At 50.4% G+C, this 12,960-nt stretch overlaps 1 protein-coding gene across 4 annotated transcripts in view; it reads right to left on the bottom strand.

Annotated features, from left to right (window-relative positions):
* The window catches only part of PEBP4 (phosphatidylethanolamine binding protein 4), a 228,894-nt gene that overhangs the window by 160,513 nt on the left and 55,421 nt on the right, over positions 1–12,960 (bottom strand).

Below are 12,960 nucleotides of genomic sequence, written 5' to 3' on the forward strand. Positions count from 1 at the left end.
TGCCCAGGCTGGTCTAGAACTCTGGGCCTCAAGTGATCCACCTGCCTCGGCATCCCAAAGTGCTGGGATTACAGGTGTGAGCCACTGTGCCTGGCCGACAGATGTCACCTGTTTTGCAACCACTTCTTCCCTTATTACCGCAGCTGCTAACGCATCCCATGCATACAACAGTGGCGTGTCTACTGGCTCTCTCTGCCAGCCTCCTCTAAGGCGGAGATCAGATCTCAACACTTTTCACATCACCAGTGCGTAGGGTCCATGGTGAAATTAACAGCATCCAGTGTGTGTTGCAGGACTGAAAGGATGAACCGCCCAGAACAGACAGTATCCAGCGTATTCTTCCAGTGCTCAGGATTTTTCTTTCGGCCTCATTCCAGGAGAGGGTTGGCAGGACAATACTTGAGAGCACTTGAAAAGCAAGAAACTCAGGAGAGAGGTTACCATCCAATGATGAAGGTACTACCAGTGATGACATGTCCTGTCTCTAACTCAACTTGCAGCCCAGGGGCACCTCACAAACGTGCTTCATCGATGACAGTGTGTGTTTATAGTGCTTGTGTTGTGAAAATAAACAGCCCTTGAAGTGTAAAATTAGAAGTAAATAAATGAGTTAGGAATTATTTTCTCCACTGTTTAAACAAAGCTACTTCTCAGGTGGGACATTAGCTTCCTTGGAGCAAAGCCAAAATCTGGCTTGGTTAGCCAGAAAATGTAAACACATTTCTGTTAATGTTCAGAGTAGAAAGGAAAACTCCAAGTTTTGAGGAGAACCTCTCCTTTAACTGCTGCGTGAGGCTGGACTAGTTATTCAACCTCTCTGGGCCTTGGACCCTTATCTTTAAAATGAGGCTAATAGTGCCTCCTTCATTAAGTCTTTGCCAGGACTGAAATATACATTTCATAGCATGATGATTGGATCAGAAAAGCACTCCATCCATATATATTAGCTATTTGAATTATGATTTGGGTTTCAGGGAGTTTATTCCGCCCTTATAAACATATCAAGTGGACACCATGTTTTGGTCTTTTCTCTCCTCCTTAAACCAGGCTGTGCTAAATGGGAATCCTCAAACTGAGCCCTCAGCCTCAGGGATAAGGTGTCCCAGCCATTTCCACTGTATGGGTGGCTCAGAGCCCTTTCTGTCCACTCTCTCCCTGTCCTCAGTTGTCCGGGTGAGGACAGCTGACTTTGGAATAGAAAGATGATGGGGCTACATGTCCTTATTGTGAATCAAAACCTGGGGTCCGTGTTTTGATTCTGAGGTCAGAATCAAACCAACCTGCTGGGTTGGTTGGCAGATCCTTAGGACTTTCATGCCTTCAAAATGTCAGGTTCTTTGCCCTGACTCCAGTAGCCCAGCACGACCCAAGTACTACATTCCTGGGCAGGGCCAGCCAGAGCCAGGAGGCACTGACTGTGTCTCTCCGTAGCCAAAACACTAGCCAGGAGGAAAGGAGGTAAGGCCAGCAGCTTGCAAATAGTCGGCGCACTGGTGGCAGCAGGGAGGAGGCTCCTGGGCTGGGCCGAGACCAGCCGCCCTCACCCCAGGGGCCCACCACCCCACCTCCCCCTCTTGTTATGAAACCCACGGGGACAACCACACATGTGGGCAGCCGGGGGCTTTCCTCAAATTGACAACAGCTTCTCGCTGTCGCTCGGCAGAACATGAGTTGCTTACATAAACACTGCCTCAGAGACACCTGCAGTGTGGGACGCAGGGAGTCGGAGGAGGGTGGAGGGAGAGGCAGAAAGCTGCAGGGTGAGAGAACGGCGCCGCGCCCCACCATGGAGGGGCCGTCTGTGCATCCATACACTGCACACGCACGCGTGCGCACACACACACACACACACACACACACACGAGGTTGGTTACCTTCTCATCTGTAACTAGGAGGCAGGGAAGAAGGCAATGCAGTCCTCCTTTAGAGACTCAAACTGTGTCCCCAGCCCTCCTCATCTCCTCCCACACCCCCCTCCAAACTCAGCTTGGCTGGGAAAGGAAACTCCCCAGTCTGCTGTGCTCCTGCAAGCTGAGTGTTTGCAGGTGAATCTACTCCAGGTACAGGAGCAGCTCCTGGGAGAAAGTGGGTGGAGGGTGAGCATGGAGAGGGAGGGAGAGAGGGAGGGAGAGAGGGAGGGAGGGAGAGAGGGAGGGAGGGAGGGAGAGAGGGAGGGAGGGAGGGGCGGAATCCCTGGAATTTAAGGTTAGAGAATATAGTAGGGGACTGGCATGGTAAGATGGTATTTGGGGGCCTCTACGAAAAACACATCCTGCAGATCAGACCAGCATGGGCTCTGTGGGAGAGGGTGGAGGGTCAGTGCATGCTCAGGGAGAGGGCTCTGAGAGGGGGCAGCACCCGGCCGTGTGGCAGTGGCCTCGGGTTTCCAGGTGGCACTTTCTCACTTTTCTGTCAGTTTACCTGACTCACCAAGTGAGTGAGATCACTGCCTGTGAGTTACCCCGTTGCTCACATCTAATCACAAAGTGCAGACAGGTGGGGAGGGCTTCCCTCTCCGGGCCTGACACCCCTGGGTTCGGGTCCCCTGGCTTCCTTCCTCTGGGCTGCTCACTCGGGCTCTTTGCTCCTGGCCAGCCTGAGCAAGTCAGCAGAGCACAGGATCTCCAAACAGGGGTGCATTCCCTGGCTTCATCAGAGAGGAGGCTTGGAGCTCAGGGAACAGAGAGCAAACTGAATGTCTAGGCCAAGCTGGATGCCGAGGGGAAACAGCCTTCCTTTTGAAAGTATTCTTGCATTTTAACTGTCATCACAGTGAAGCCACCATGGGCAGAGCCTGGAGGCTGGAAGAGGGCGTCCGGAATGATGTCGGGCTGGTTTCTTATCACAGAGCACCGGGTAGGAGGATGAGCTAAAAGTTATAGTTCTTGTTCCCAGCTTAGTGTGGCTATGGGGCCGGTGGTATCTCCTCTGTGTTCCTCCATCTCTTTTGAGGCAGAAAGAGAGGACAAGCCCTTCCCTACGGGAAATGCTTTACTCTGCTCTAACATAATCTTACTCTCAGAGCCCACTCACAGCGAATAGATCTCAGCTAGGAAGGGAAGCAAACATCCCCAGGTGACGATAAAGACCAGACGCAGAGGTTTAACTGATGTGTGTGAGTTCACAGAATGAGAGCGTGGCCTCCACGATCTCAATATTGAGAGAACGGCGTTCAACATATTGTATTGTGACATGTCTGCTTCTGGGCTGCCTATCCCACCAGGCCGTGAGTGCCCCAGAGGTAGGAACTATATCTTAGTCACCCTTGTACTTTCAAGCCTCACAATGGGGCTTGCCCAAAAAAGGGCACTCAGTAAACGTCTCATGAACACATGAATTGGTGAGTAGCAGAGACGAGATTTCAAGCCAGTGGGGAGAGATGAACACCCTCAAAAGGAATGTTGACTCCAAGAAACATCAAAAGAGGGACAGAACCTTGAGATTTTCCAACTCCAGCTCTTCAATCTACAGAAGCAACTGAGGTCCAGATAGGCTAGATCACAGGCTCATTCCCACATAGCAAATTTGAGGCAGAGCCAGGACTACCACCCGGCTATTCTCACCACGTTATGCCACAAGGGTTGGGGAGGACAGGGAGCCTGCCTAGGGGTGCTTCACACTGGGGGAGATGCGATTTCAGGCCTTGAGGCACACACACGCTTGAAAACAAAACTGCATGATTCAACAAACATCTGCAGAAGCAATGCAATTATCTCTGAGATCTAAGCATTGATCGATGGGAGTTTTAATTACCAAAATTTCTTCATCCTCTTCCACAGAAGAAAAAAATTTTCTGGTGTGTTTATTTCATGGCAAAATATGGTACGATTCTACGGCACACAAAGGGGTACGTTGCATTTGGGAAAAGCGTGTTAAGCACCATTTTTGTTGTGGTGGTTGTCTCTGCAGCTGAAAATATTGTTCCTTTTGATCTCTCAGACTGAAAAGCAGATTGCCACATGCATCCAAGTTTGGCTTCAGGTGGGAATAGCTCTACCCAAAGTTGGGCCTGAGCAAGGGGATGGGGAGGAGTGAGCAGCCTGGGGCTCTGCCTGGGGCCAGGACCCTGAAGGCGGTGGATGATGGGGAGGGGTAACAAAGCACAGGCACTGGAGTCTGGGAAAGACTCAGCTAGAAGACGAGACATCAGCCCTGAGTGGGCCCCACCTCTTCAGTGGGTGCCCATGTGACCTTAGCCACCTCAACTACCGTCCCTGCCATTTACTTCACAGGGCTTTTGTGAGGGTCAAATGACATTAGAACTTGCTTTGAGAAGCTCAAAGTGCTCTATAAATGTGACGTATTATTATTTCAGCAGGAAGATGCAGATGGGGGCTGTAGATGGCCGCCCTGGGGTTTTAAAAGAAAAACTTGTTCAAAACTGCTCCTGAGGCAGCGATCACCTGCTTTACATTCACATTGACTTCTCTTTCAGGGCAGCTGTCAGTGTATGTGTTTTGTTTCTGATGCTAAGGCCCTTCCTGAACCGGATCTCCATCCCTTCACTGAGCAGGTGCCTGCTGTGCTGCGGCAGGTCCACGTGGGCTCTGGGGACAGCTCCAGGTTGCCTGTGCTCTCCTCCCCGCCAGGTGCTCTCCCTACTTGCCCTTCCCCATACCTTCCTCCCCATTCTTCAGTCTTCTTTTGGCCATGCAGAGATGGACGTGGAGTGGCCCAGGTGGACCAGTGAGGGTGGGGAGGGGCCACTGGTGCTCTAGCAGGGGCAGCCTAGACCCAGACTCTGCTTAAAGCCACTGGTTCTCCTGCCCACCAGGAGTTTCTATAGACCTCAAGACCTTGATGCAGTCACCAAAGAAGGGGAAGCACGGGGCCAGGGCCAGGGCCTGGGCCTGCTTGCCCTTGCCAGGTCCCATAGCCCTTCCTGCTCTGCTCTGCCTGGGGGAGGGGTGGGGACTAACCCCCATGGCTGCACTTTCCAGGCTTCCTGGGTCCTCTGGATTTAGTTTGGGTTGAGCCATATAGAGGCACTGGTGGGAAATTAAAGGGCAGGAGGGAGGAAGAAGCCGGGATAGTCCTACCTCTCCCTCTTGGCGTCCAACAGTGACTGTGGCCTTGACTGTGTGCATGGGGCCCCACAGGGCTCCAGTGTCCCCAGGGATGCCCCAGCTTTTGGACTCTCCAAACCCCACATCCTCCCTTTCTCCATCCAGCCTAAGGGCGGTAGTTGCTCATTTGGGGGTGCCTCTCACCCTCTTTTTTGACTTCTGTGACCTTCCTATCACCTACAAGGACTTGTGCCTTTGCAAGTGTCCAAGGTTGGCCAACTTGCAGACCTGGATGCAGACAGGCCAGAGCCCCTCAGACTTGGGCTTCCTGCAGCTACTATATTTATCTGTTCCCTTTTCTCGTGTCTGTCGTGCTCTGCCAGGCTGAAAACTTCCTGAGTGCAGGACTGGGACCATCTCATTCACAGTTGTATGTCTCCAGTGCCTAGAGCCATGCCAGCTATCTAATAGACACAAAATACTTGTTAAGAGAAGAAATTAGTGGAAACCACTTAAGTTCCAAATAGCGTTCTCCCCATGGGGCAATGCTTCTCCTTTGGGGGTCACCCTCCCTCTTTGGAAAAACTCCTCCTGGGATGAATCTCTATTGCAGCGTGGATCACACTCAAGCCATCCAGTCCTACGTGGATGATCCTGCCTGCCACAGAGGGAGGCAGTAGCATACAGCAATTAGGGATGAAACTGTGGGGTGGGAGGCCAGGCTCCACTACTTGTGTGGCCGTGAGCAAGTGGGGACTATTGACTTAACCTCTCCACACCTCAGTTTCCCCAGCAGTAAAATGGTGCTGAGAGTGGCGACTCTGTCCTTGGGCTGTTGTAAGAATTACACAAGGTAACAAGCGTGGAAGCCTGGCTACCTCGTAGGCACTGAATCACTGCCATCCCTGCGAGATTCTTGGCTCAATGGGGCGGATGAGGAAGGGGTTGTCAATGAGACCTGGGAGGCTTCTCCAACATGTGGCCATCACTAGTTTTCTGTAAAGATTAGAGAACACCCCGACCCTCCATCTCATTCACCTTTTTCTTGCTTCTCCCTATCCTTTCCCCAATTTTTCAGAGAAAATAAGCATTTAGAACTGGGATCCATCCTATCACTTTTCAGGGAAGGAAATGGGGACACAGGAAATCACAGCAACCTAGCCAGGGCCCACAGCCTGTTATTGGCAGAACTGGGGACATAGGACGTCTTAGTCAAACTCTAGGAAAGCGTGCATCATCAGCACCAGTGACCCAGGCAGTGCCGGCCACACCCAGGCAGCCCTGGACTGAGCAGAGGTGGGAGGAGCCAGCAGGGGGTCCCAGGTGAAGGGAGGTGGGTGCTTTTCCCTCTTGACCTCATAGATCCAGGATTTGGGGTGGTGTGGAGAATGTACCATGACTTTCTGTCATGCACACATGGTGATGCTACCATGCCCTATTTTGATCATGAACAGAGGGAGGTCTCAAACTGGCAGAAAAGGGACCACAGCTCTAGGAAAGAAAGCAGCCGCAGATGTGAAACTATGAAGGGGTATTAATAGTGTCTTTTTATTCTGTAATGTTTGTGCTTTGACATTTTGGGGCCTCACTGATCCTGGAGGCACTGCCCCTCCCAGGGCTAATTCCTAGAGATAGTAAACTCCTCTGAGCACCATTTGCTTATGAAAACCAACCAGTCCAGTGTCCATACTACCAAACCACCTTCTCTATCAGATTTTTACACTCCAGGCCACTATCCACCTGCCCAAACTACCCCAGGGTGGGTACTAGACAACTGGGAACAGTCCTTATACCCAGAGCTTGTTGAAGTGATTCACACTAGCCAACCCCTAAGCCTGCTCACCCTACCCCACCTGTTCCTCCCACGATCAAGACTCCTACTCAGGTTTTCCCCTGGTTCACTCTGCCTCCCAACCGAGCCTGGGGCATCCCCCATGTGGCCCTGCAAGCCATACCTCCTGCCTCTTGGGATCTGCGAGTATAAAACTTCCTCCTTCATGAGAGCTATTTCTGTGTCTACATGTCTTCCCACACCTGATTAAAACAAATCCCAGACACCATCAAAACAATAGGGGCATCTATACAAAGCAGAGATGATGATGCTTGTTTAAAGGTTCAGAAATTCGGACCTGGAAGGACGCTTATCACAATTATCCTTCATTATATCCTTGATCCAAACACTTTCTGATGTGAGAACAGTCCCAAGGAGCCAGCAGAAAGTCCCATCAGTTTCTCACGCTGAGATCAACCTGAATAGTGTTTGCCACATCACCACTGCTTTGTATCACCCATTAACACACTCAGATCACTCTGCCAATACTCAAATCCACTCAAAAACCCACACCAGGGACCTGACCTCCCTGTGCCCCAAGGGGCTCTGGCCAGATCTCAACCTCCCAGCCCCACATCCCTCTCCAGAGAAGGTTGTATCCGCACACTTAAAAAAAAAAAAAAAGTTGAGCTTAAGATGGCACAAAATTAGTTCCTTCGACAGACAAATTTGCTCCTGAAACACTCTGCCAACCTGCTAATGAGTCGTCTTGAACCTTGCGTGGTGTTACCTCTAATTTTGCAGCCTGCTAGGATTTGAGTTCTGTGGACAGCCTCACATTTGGTTTGGAATTATAGGCTGAGTTGCTGCTCACTCCTATTATTGTGCTGTCAATCTTGTATTAGCGCATTATAATATGGTACACTGAATGCATCTGTTCTGTATATCACAGGGCCTCATTGTCATTTGTTGAATCATTTTGTCTTATATGATTGTTAAGCAATTATTTCATCTCGGGTGGCTTAAATTTTGATTACTGTATACTATTTGCGGGGGATACAAAAAGAGTGGGGTACAACTCCACCATCAGCTGATTTCACCAATTCTCCACTCCAGGGCTCACACATATTTATGTTGGAGTGCAAAGGCTTCTGATGCCCAGACATGTGTCCCCCAATCTGAGAAGGAAGCCAGGAAAGGGGCTGCAGTTGATGCATCTTGACTTAAGGGCTGAAGAGTTGGCAATTTTGGAGGCCAGTGAAGAGCCACGTAGAAAATGTCCCGCTGCCTGCCATCACCAGTAGCTCCTCTTGCTCCCGTCCTGCAGAGAGAGCTCCCACACAGGTCGCAGACACAGGGTCCTCTTTAAAATGAAGATGAAATGCACCTGGTTCTACCACCTAGTTAGAAGCAGTTATGAAGGTTGAAGAGCTGTTATCTGAGATTTATAGCCCCAAATCTGTGAGATAGACTCTCCTAATTAATAAGACAAGGAAGACTAGAAAGTTGCAAAAACTACCTGGCAGGGCTTGGAGCCTGCTGTCACCACCACGATGATAGCACTGTCTTCGCTGCTGAGCCTATTAGAATGTCAGGATGTGCATTCTCCTCTCCTAGTGGGATGGCAGGGTTCACTGGCTATTATGGAGAAGCAAGTGCAGATCGTGACTTAAGGCTCCGGGAGGAGAGTTAATCAGGGAAGAGCTGGTTGACAAGACTCACTCAGCACAGGACTTGAGAACACCATGAGGCGGAAAGGGAGAAGAAAGAACCTCTTCCAAAGGCAGCATCCACACCCTTGACAAAGGGCCATTTCCCCCAGCCTGGGTTGCTTTCTGACTTCCTTTGATCCCCGCTGAGCATTTGCTTCCTTGTCTCCAGCCTTCACCTGATAAGTTCAATTCGACATCCTCTCTCTCTTCTCCCAATGTCCACTCCTTAATTTCACTGCATCCTCCAATGTGAATGTTTGCCTCCCAGTCTGGGATCTGTCTTATTCCCTTTATCTCACCTGAAAAAGCTTTCTCCTTTAATCTCTGCTCATTCAAGTCCCGCCCATCCTTCAAAGTATGGCCAAGCTCACCTCTTCCAGAAAAGCCTCACCCTGTGGTGTTATCTCCATCCGGAATCACAGCAGCACTTACTGTGAGATAACTATCCGCTTACATCTAACAGAGTTCACTGCACTCTCCCCAAATGAAGTGGACACCTGTAGGCAGTAAGAAGAGAATCTTTTTGACCCAGTGGTGCATTCAATGCAATGCAAGGAAAGACCGTGATAATACTGAAAATGAGTGTTACCCGGCCCCAGGAGATGTACACCATCCTTGCTTGATGCCAGTTCACAAAGAGAACTCTTGTTTATTGAGAGCTTATAGTGCCGAGGAATTCACATAATTCATCTCATCTAAATTCTCCAGCATTCATGAGATGGTTTCTCTTATTTCCTCCTTTTACGCATGAAGAAACTGAGGCTCAGGAGGTTAGATGACTTGTTCAGAGTCACACAGATAGTACGGGGCTGACTCAGAATTCAACCCCAGGTCTGGCTGACTCCAGCACCCGCCCTTTCCCTCCACGACCAAGCACAAGAAGCAGGCTGGCACTGGCCCTTTCGCTGCTATGACTGCCAAGCTGGGTTATACCTGCTGCTGGTCCCCAGCACCAGGCACACGATGCAACTGTGAGTCCTCTGGAGTCTGTGAGGGAGCTGGCACTCACCTTCTGCCTGAAGCAAAGGAGCTGTGCTCTTCAGTTTCAGTGTGAAAAAGCCTCAGAAGATGCCCAGCTCAGATGGACACAGGAGACAGTCTATGGACATCGTCTCCACTTCCTGGCTTCCTCAGCACTGTTGCTAGTGAAGCTACTCTGCCCAAGGTCTCCAGTGAACTTCTGAAAGAAGTCAGGACTTACGCATACAGATGAATATGCCCCGTGGGTATTCACTGGGTCCTCTTGGGAAGCCAGCTCTGTGTCCCAGGCACACCATCTGTGTGCAAGAGTAGGGGAACACCTGAGTTTGGGAATTGCTTTCGTATCAGCTTACAGGCCACTCCAAGAGCCGGCCTCCTGGCTTCATAGTCACAGACCACCTGCAGGGTTGACTTATGCATCCTTTTGCAGGAGACAGGCTCACTTCTCTCCTGTGACTAACATGGAATTACGGGTTAAGGAGGGAAGTCGTACTCACCTGTTGATTCATTTATTCACTCACTTGCTCACTCATCAATCATTTCTTCAACAATGAAACCCTTACTAGACAAATACTGACTCCCTGCTCCAGAATAACTATCTGTTCGGTGCTAGGACTGTCAAATGAGTAAGCGTTTCTTCCCACAGGCATTCAGGGTCTATTTCTGCACTTTACAGACAGGCAAGACAGAAGTGATCGGAAGCGGCCACCAACCATGGAGTTCAGAAACACGGCACATTTCTGGAAGAGGCAAAAGGCAACTCTTCCATCCACGTTGGTCAAGAGGAAATTCAACACAGCTCACAGCCATTGAATCTGACCCGGCAGCGTGTGATACATCCCATCGTCTTGTCAGTTAGCAGCTGTGGGACCTTGAGAGCTTCTTAAATTCCCGAGTCTAGACTTTCTTATCTTTAAAATGCAGCTGAAAACGATGCCTGTCTCAGGCAGGCGTGGGCTAAATGGAATCGTATATAAAGCATTCAGCACGTGTCAAGTCCAGGTCAAGGCCGGCGCGCAGAGGCAGGGAGAGGTGTAACCTCTTTCAGTTTGGAGCCACGCAGTACCCTGCCATTTGCAGCCCTTCGGGGTAAGGCTGTAGCCCCCAAACAGCCTGCTGCCCCAGAGCAGTGGCCCAGCAGGTGCGCTGACAGCTCTGGTGCACGTGGCATGCCCCCACTCCTCACATGGCAGCAACAGGGACAGTGACAGGGACCTGAGATGGGGTGGCCCACCTGGCTGGCAGCTGGCAACTGGGCACATTGCCCAGAAGGTGGGGAGTTCTCAGTTAGGGGCAGAGGTGGGTGGTTGAGGGAGCAGTTAGCAGCACTGTCTACTGTGGCAGGGATCTCCTGGGTAAGGTCAGAGGGATTTGAGGAGGCCCAGGGATCACCCCAGGGTGGGGCAGGACGCTGCTCAAGTCAGAAAATGAAGTTGCAGGATGTAGGGGAGGGGGTGGGACTGTTAGTCTAATTGTGACTCATCTCTCCTTATTTTTCTCCTTATCGCTTGTATTTAATTTTTTTTAATCCTCCCAAGTTACTGGGCCTTGAGGACATTCCTAGTGTGTGTGTGTGTGTGTGTGTGTGTGTGTGTGTGTATTTCTATATATATAATTTTTTTTGAGACAGTTTCGCTCTTGTTGCTCAGGTGGAGTGCAGTGGAGCGATCTCGGCTCACTACAACCTGCACCTCCCAAGTTCAAGCGATTCTCCTGCCTCAGCCTCCCAAGTAGCTGGGATTACAGGTGCCCGCCACCATGCCCAGCTAATTTTTGTAATTTTAGTAGAGATGGGGTTTCACCATGTTGGCCAGGCTGGTCTCAAACTCCTGTCCTCAGGTGATCCGCCCACCTCGGCCTCCCAAAGTGCTGGGATTACAGGCATGAGCTACCACGCCCAGCCACTCCTAGCATATTTTTATAATATTTAGCAAATAAGATGGGGTGGTGGTCCATGCCTGTAATCCCAGCACTTTAGAAGGCCAACGTGGGAGGATCACTTGAGCCCAGGAGTTTGAGACCAGCCTGGGCAACATGGAAAAACTCCATTTCCATAAAACCTTTAAACATTAGCCGTGTGTGGTGGTATGCACCTGTAGTCCCAGCTACTAGAGAGGCTGAGGCAGGAGGATCGCTTGAGCCCAGGAGGTCGAGGCTGCAGTGAGCCATGATCGCATTTACCAGCCTTGGTGACAGAGCAAGACCATCTCAAAGTATGTATTTACCAAATGAAGTTTTATGATGTTCTCTAGTACTTTTTAGTTTATTCTCTTTAAAAAGAAACCCTCTGAAGTATCTCTGGAGAAGACAAATGCATGTGCGCGCACACACGCTGGGAACAGGAGCTGCTTCGGTAGATAACTGAGTGGGAGGAGGTTAACTTTTCACTGTGACCCTTATCTGTACACCTGCTAACTCAAAATAATTTAATAACAACAATGACAATAAAAGGGGAGTGAGTGCTCTCATTTTAATTGCTTTCTACTTATTTCCAGTTAATTGTCTTCCCTGCTGTGGCCTGCAGAGGACTCCACACATCTTCTTTAGGACATAACTTCTTGGATGCAGGACCAACCTAGGATGTTTGGCCAACCCACCCACTTCTTCTTCTTCTTCTTCTTTTTTTTTTTTTTTTGAGACAGTCTCACTCTGTTGCCCAGGCTGGAGTGTAGTGGTGTGTTCTCAGTTCACCGCAACCTCCACCTCCCAGGTTCAAGCAATTCTCCTACCTCAGCTTTCTGAGTAGCTGGAATTACAGGCGCATGCCACCAAGCCCAGCTAATTTTTGTATTTTTAGTAGAGATGGGGTTTCAGCATGTTTGCCAGGCTGGTCTCAAACTCCTGACCTCAGGTGATCCGCCTGCCTTGGCCTCCCAAAGTGTTGGGATTACAGGCGTGAGCCATTGTGCCTGGCCCCAACCCATCCAGTTCTAAAAGGACCGGCCACAGGAGAACCCTCAGTCTTGGCCCCTGCTATGAGGGTGGGGCTTGTAAGGGAGGTGGCCATGGCTTCTGCCTGTCTCTGGCCAGGCTCCTGGAGCCCTCCTGGGCTGGGCCACACTGGTTTGCTCAGGGGCACTGGTACCACATCCCCAGATCAGATTTCCAACCAGGATCTCACACATCACTATGATATCATCTTCCTAAACCATTAATTTCATGCTATTCCTGTGCCCAGAAAACTGCAATGCCTCAAATCTCAGCGTTCTGGGCCTCTGCCACTAGGCCCTTGTGTCCAGCTGGCTGGTTCTTCACTTCTGTCCAGCATGCCACCAGGCCTTCTCTTACTCCATGTCAGGAAATGCTGGGCTCAGGATTCTTACACCTTATTCCCCCTGCTGGGAGCTCCCATCTCTCCCCTTTCCTGGCTAACCCAGGGCTAATCCCGGCCACAGGCTTACTCCTCCAGGAAGCCTTCCAGGCTTTGTAAAACTCCCATATGCTCAGTCACTATGTGATTTAACCACTGAGAAGTAGTTTATTCAAAAGT

The sequence above is a fragment of the Macaca mulatta genome, chromosome 8, assembly GCF_049350105.2.
Source record: "Macaca mulatta isolate MMU2019108-1 chromosome 8, T2T-MMU8v2.0, whole genome shotgun sequence".
NCBI lineage: Eukaryota > Metazoa > Chordata > Mammalia > Primates > Cercopithecidae > Macaca > Macaca mulatta.